The sequence below is a fragment of the Saccoglossus kowalevskii genome, unplaced genomic scaffold (genome assembly GCF_978046115.1).
Source record: "Saccoglossus kowalevskii unplaced genomic scaffold, keSacKowa6.1 SCAFFOLD_24, whole genome shotgun sequence".
In the NCBI taxonomy this organism is placed as follows: Eukaryota; Metazoa; Hemichordata; class Enteropneusta; family Harrimaniidae; genus Saccoglossus; species Saccoglossus kowalevskii.
In genome coordinates, this window is record NW_028188618.1 from 628,204 (window position 1) to 634,035 (window position 5,832).

The 5,832-nt window shown below is 36.9% G+C and overlaps 1 long non-coding RNA gene across 1 annotated transcript; it reads right to left on the reverse strand.

The window, feature by feature from the left end:
* Nucleotides 1–3,074: 3,074 nt before the first annotated feature.
* Nucleotides 3,075–4,672, reverse strand: LOC146726097 (uncharacterized). Its single transcript, XR_014928629.1, has 3 exons — nucleotides 4,537–4,672; nucleotides 3,553–3,819; nucleotides 3,075–3,424 (listed from the first exon to the last, which is right to left on the reverse strand). It is a non-coding gene; the product is annotated as an uncharacterized LOC146726097 (long non-coding RNA).
* Between the last annotated feature and the right edge of the window lie 1,160 nt (nucleotides 4,673–5,832).

Sequence of the window (5,832 nt, forward strand, 5' to 3'; positions counted from 1 at the left end):
GCAAAGTGCTGAAAAGTGTGGCAAAGTACTGAAAAGTAGTGGCAAAATAGTGGCAAAGTACTGAAAAGTTAGGCAAAGTAATGAAACGTTGTGGCAAAGTGCTGAACATTAGTGGCAAAGTGCTGAAAAGTTTGGCAAAGTGCTGAAAAGTTGGGGCAAAGTGCTGAAAAGTAGTGGCAAAGTGCTGAAAAGTTTGGCAAAGTACTGAAAAGTAGCGGCAAATTAGTGGCAAAGCAATTAAAAGTGAGGCAAAGTACTGACAAGTTGGGGCAAAGTGCTGAAAAGTAGTGGCGAAATAGTGGCAAAGTACTGAAAAGTGTGGCAAAGTACTGACAAGTTGTGGCAAATTGCAGAAAAGTAGTGGCAAAGTACTGAAAAGTAGTGGCAAAGTGCTGAAAAGTGTGGCAAAGTACTGAAAAGTAGCGGCAAATTAGTGGCAAAGCAATTAAAAGTGTGGCAAAGTACTGAAAAGTTGTGGCAAAGTGATGAAAAGTTGTAGCAAAGTAGTGAAAAGTAGTGGCAAAGTGCTGAAAAGTAGTGGCAAAGTATAACGAAACAGCAGATACCCAAATATACCTTAACCCCACAACTCATTTGTTAATCTTCATAACAACCAGTATTGGGTATTATTATCTACACCGGATTTGTATTATTCTCAAAAAAGGAACCGAAACGAGAAACTCTCGTTGATGTATTTACGCACAGTTCTGTATCTAAAATGGCGTCGAGTTGAACCACGAGTTTCGAAAAACACACACAGAAAATCTATTTTTCGGGACACAAAAAAAATGTTGGCAGCACAGAACATCTTTTACCGTGAATGGCACCTTCAACAGCACATAAAATAGTGAATTTAGTGATCATAACGTAAGAATATCTGATTTAAAAAACACGACCCATTATCGCAACAATCGACTATTCTCAAGATGTTTGGTCGTATGTGAATAACCAAGATCACACAGTTTTCAAGAATTCGACAAAAAATAATACGATATAAACACTCCCACTCGAAGCAAATACACTTCCACCCGCCAAAACGATGCGAGTTGAAGATTTTGCTAGCATATCAAGCGAGAAAAGGGAACCGAAAAACTACCGACATGTTTTGAGCGATGAACTTTTTGACAAAATGGAGGTCAGAAAATCGAGGTCAAATTTTCAAGATCGAAAAAACTACGAAATATTCGAAATGAAAGAATGGATAATAACTCACCTGTTAACTAATGGTATTTCGCTTCGGTAATAACAAAAAGTTGTTAAATATATGAAATTTTACAGCTAAGAGCAAGGAATAAAATACGGAGCCCTCGATCATACCACAGTCCCTCTATCACCGGTCTCGAAACGGCCGCTGTCCTATTGTCCTATTGCGCGTAGCGGGTAAATAAACCATTGACACCTATACGTAATCTGCAGTTGATGCAACTTGTCAGGGGTCATCTTCAAGTTGACCCGCATATCATTACCATTAATGATTTACCCGACATGCTTTGCGAAAAAAAATTGTGCGGTTGCGCAGAAGTTTTCAGAACCAGAATCAAAACATTGGAAGTCGATTTTTGAGCAGCATGTCGTGGAAGTACGGAAATGATTTTGTTGGCTTCGAGGACGAAGATATCGAATGGGATTTTGTGATGGGACAGGAAGACTTTTTCCCCTCTAATGCTGCCGATGTTCCAGACGATATGAAAGTACATGTACGCGAATCTGCTAAACGGAGAAATTTCGTCTACGTCTGCCCGACTTGCGACAAGCAGTACAAGAGTTTAAGTGGCTTCAAGGGGCACATGAAAAATGTTCATGATACAAACGTCAAAGGTATGTCCGTTACTATTGCTGTATGATCGAGGGGAATTAGTAAATGTTTGGTCTAAATGTTGTTCGAATTTTTTTTTCATATTTTTAGCACAGTTGCATCAGGCAGCTGGTTGCATCTCCAACGATTATTAGTCTGAGATTGCATGTACTTCCGTTTCACGGCGCTCCTGTGACAATATCTTGGGCAAGGAGGAGGCAATAAATTTGAGTACAATAATTATACGAAAAAGAGCCTATTGCTTTTTATTTGGGTCGGCAGACTCGCCGTGTATGAATCAAACTGGGCAGACACGATAACATGAAGTCGACATCACTACCAACTTGTCGCCTCTTGTGAAAGTGTGAATGAGTATTGTTGACCGAAAATCCTGATGTCTTGACGAATATGAAAATATGAATGATTTATTATGAATATATTTATTTATAAGTTTTAGTTTCTATCTATGGTAATCTGTATACTTCATGGTTATATTACATTGTTTTCAGTTCCTGAACACTAGCAAACTGGCAATATACAATCTGTGAAAAGAAGGTCCAGTGAAGAACACAGCAGATCAGGTAGACATTTTTTTTATTACAGGTTTAATCTCCATAGAGCCACATTATAATTTTTTTTAAGATAGGCTCAAAGAATTTTTTTGTGGGCCTGATTATTTTTTTTAGATAAGCTTAATAAATATTTTTTTCAACTCAAATGTACTGAATATGAATTATTACTAGCCATCTAGTATCCATGAAGGAAGAGCATTGTAATATCCTAAAATAAAAATATAGTAATTTAAAAAATGCAATTACCATGTGCAATAATTAAGTTTTTCCGTTTCAGGTTTTACCAGACCCAGCAGTGTATAACAAATTGTTGTTGCAAAGGCCTTACACCACAAGATGGTTTGGCATGCTTTTTTTAATATGTGGGTAGACAGAAAAACCACAGATGACATAATTAATGTATTTATGGATTTTCGGCCCAGTGACACAGATATAGATGAACTGTTCAGAACATGCATTTTTAACTTTGCAGTGTTGGCAAGAACCCGAAGGGACACCATGGACTACCAGTCTGAAACAGTTGAAGCAGCAAGCACAAGTGAACTAAGTATTGAGGAAGAGCAGGCACTCAGATATTTTGCTGATTACATTCCCTACAACTTAAAGAAAATGGCAATGAAAGCACAAAAGCAAAATTAATTAAAATTTGTATTTATTTATTTATAACTTATTTACATCTAACAATAAATACAAAAAACAGCAATATATTAGTATATCTTGTTTTTTTACTATTTTACATTGTTTTCAAAAACAGAAATACTAACACTTCTGTTTGGAAAGAGAAGAGGAGGAGTATCATCTACTATATGCTGTAAGGGCCTTCTCTTGTGTCTCCCTGTATTGCCTGTGATGCACTGCATGTGATAAGATTTTTGAAGTCTGATGACATTCTCTTGATACCCAAAAGCCATAACTGTTGGGTGGTTATTTGCTCCTCCTCCTCTGTGCCGATGCTTACTGAAGTGGGCTTGTAGTGGGTCTTGACGGAACCTCTCACTCAATATAAAATCTACTCCATGGTTTAGTAGTTATTTAGATACTTCTACAAAAGAATGCACTGGGAAAAACAAAACAAAAATAACTCGTAAGATAAATTTTAAATTACTAGCATATTACCAATTTCTGGAAAACTTTACAGTGAATAACAATTTCACATAAAATAAAAATAAGTGCGACTCAACTCACCAGTCATTTTCAATTCATCAACCGTTTGTTTACTAAGACACATAGCATTTCCAGCACTTTGAGAATATAATAACTTCCACATTTAATTCTTACATGTTGCATTGTAGCATCATTAGCAATGGTAACATGCGATTGTGAAAAGTCATCACATTCACTGGACTTTTTTTTCAAATTGCTTGTAGTAACTCTTGGGCCTCCGAAAACTGTTCTTCTTACGAGGCATGGTTGTTAAGAGCTTGTATGGCTTCAACAGCTGCACGTTCTCGTCTGACAATATAAAAATAAAATAAAAATGTAAACAAAGATATTTTACCGAATATAACGAAACAGCAGATACCCAAATATACCTTAACCCCACAACTCATTTGTTAATCTTCATAACAACCAGTATTGGGTATTATTATCTACACCGGATTTGTATTATTCTCAAAAAAGGAACCGAAACGAGAAACTCTCGTTGATGTATTTACGCACAGTTCTGTATCTAAAATGGCGTCGAGTTGAACCACGAGTTTCGAAAAACACACACAGAAAATCTATTTTTCGGGACACAAAAAAAATGTTGGCAGCACAGAACATCTTTTACCGTGAATGGCACCTTCAACAGCACATAAAATAGTGAATTTAGTGATCATAACGTAAGAATATCTGATTTAAAAAACACGACCCATTATCGCAACAATCGACTATTCTCAAGATGTTTGGTCGTATGTGAATAACCAAGATCACACAGTTTTCAAGAATTCGACAAAAAATAATACGATATAAACACTCCCACTCGAAGCAAATACACTTCCACCCGCCAAAACGATGCGAGTTGAAGATTTTGCTAGCATATCAAGCGAGAAAAGGGAACCGAAAAACTACCGACATGTTTTGAGCGATGAACTTTTTGACAAAATGGAGGTCAGAAAATCGAGGTCAAATTTTCAAGATCGAAAAAACTACGAAATATTCGAAATGAAAGAATGGATAATAACTCACCTGTTAACTAATGGTATTTCGCTTCGGTAATAACAAAAAGTTGTTAAATATATGAAATTTTACAGCTAAGAGCAAGGAATAAAATACGGAGCCCTCGATCATACGTTGTCCAAAATGGAAAGCGACGCTATACTGTCACGTGACTATGCGACGCCAACAACCGCTACACGCACTCACTGGATGTTTATTGCTAATCCCCCCTAAGACAATAGGCGTTTCGAGACCGGTGATAGAGGGACTGTGATCATACGTTGTCCAAAATGGAAAGCGACGCTATACTGTCACGTGACTATGCGACGCCAACAACCGCTACACGCACTCACTGGATGTTTATTGCTAATCCCCCCTAAGACAATAGGCGTTTCGAGACCGGTGATAGAGGGACTGTGATTTGGGGGTTGAAATAGTGGACGGGGAATTTGTGAAGTCCAATCGGTGAGTCTAACTCAATTTTCAATCTTTATTTGAATGTATAAGCAGTGTTATTTTGCTTAGTGTGTCTATCAGGTGTGTGAAAACAATTCACATACTTGCAATGTTGCAGCATGGAAGGTACCTTCCATGGTTGCAGTAAACAAGGCGACGTTAGGGTTAGACCATATAAACTCGGGGGTAAAAGATTTGTTTAAAAAAATACAAGCTACGGTAGTCAACGAGTGAAAAACAAATTGCAAGTAAGGTGTTGCAGGGAAACAGTGTTGGCGCATTCTAGAAAAATAAAAGGTGCAGACAAGACAGCGTGACAGCTTCCAGCCACCCCCACGATTTCAAATGGTTGGTGCCTTATGGCCAAGAAGCTACAGGTTCATGTATAGTGTGAGGGGTCTAACATTTGAACTTTTACAAATTTACACTCTGCATTTTCATAAAATCTACAAGTAGAGAGAAACACTATATGAGGAAAAAAATTGACCGCTCTCATGAGAGTGATGAGGAAAAAATCGCAAATAATGAATTTTCCCTTCCTTCAAAGTCAAAATTGTTAAAAAAAAAATGCTCCAAACTGAGGCCATTTACTTTACCTTTTCAGCATTAAACAAATGTCTTATTTCTGCAACCAGACTGGCTGTGCTATCTTGTATTGTTTTGTCTCAGCTGCCTATCTCATACACTTACTTACTGATGCTTGATGGTCTAAGGAATAGTGACATATAGTAATGGTTTATTAATAGAGATACATGTAAAATGTGTCCATAATAAAATATTGATCATAAAACTACATAACATTTTATATATTTTATATATTTTCGTTGAAAATAAAATCTAGCGAATATACTTTTTTTCCTATATTTCACA